Genomic DNA, 460 nt, shown 5'->3' on the forward strand with positions numbered 1-460 from the left:
CTGTGTTTGTACGTGTGTTTGTGTGTAGAAATAATACAACAAAAAAAGCACCTAAATTTTCATAAACTTCTAGCCCCATTTTGGGGCATTCAAAATCTTAAATTATTTTTTTATAAAATTATAGCTATTGAAGAGTAGATTAAAAATATATAAATGTATTAAAGTGATGCACCTCATCATTTAGGAAAAAATGGTTTAAAAGAAAAAATAACTGTTGTGTATAGCGAATAGCTATTGATAAGTTCTTTTAGTTTTACAATTGAATTAAATCAACGTTTAAGTTGATCGGAACTTAGTAAAAGTCATTTTAAATTAATAAATATTATTAGCACTTATAATCCGTATTATCTTATTAATAAAAGTTTTCATTCCATTTCTTACATTTCTTATATGTTTCCTATAAGAGAATCCTAATGATATTCTTCATTTCAAATATGTATCTTTTTGTGTTATTTTCTTC

At 24.1% G+C, this 460-nt stretch overlaps 1 protein-coding gene across 9 annotated transcripts in view; it reads left to right on the forward strand.

The window, feature by feature from the left end:
* Positions 1-460, forward strand: part of LOC116850282 (pleckstrin homology domain-containing family G member 5) — a 734,731-nt gene that overhangs the window by 983 nt on the left and 733,288 nt on the right. The gene's annotated exons all lie outside the window — the stretch shown is intronic.

The sequence above is a fragment of the Odontomachus brunneus genome, unplaced genomic scaffold (assembly GCF_010583005.1).
Source record: "Odontomachus brunneus isolate Ranch 3 - 2012 unplaced genomic scaffold, Obru_v1 Obru_scaffold_141, whole genome shotgun sequence".
Classification (NCBI taxonomy): domain Eukaryota; kingdom Metazoa; phylum Arthropoda; class Insecta; order Hymenoptera; family Formicidae; genus Odontomachus; species Odontomachus brunneus.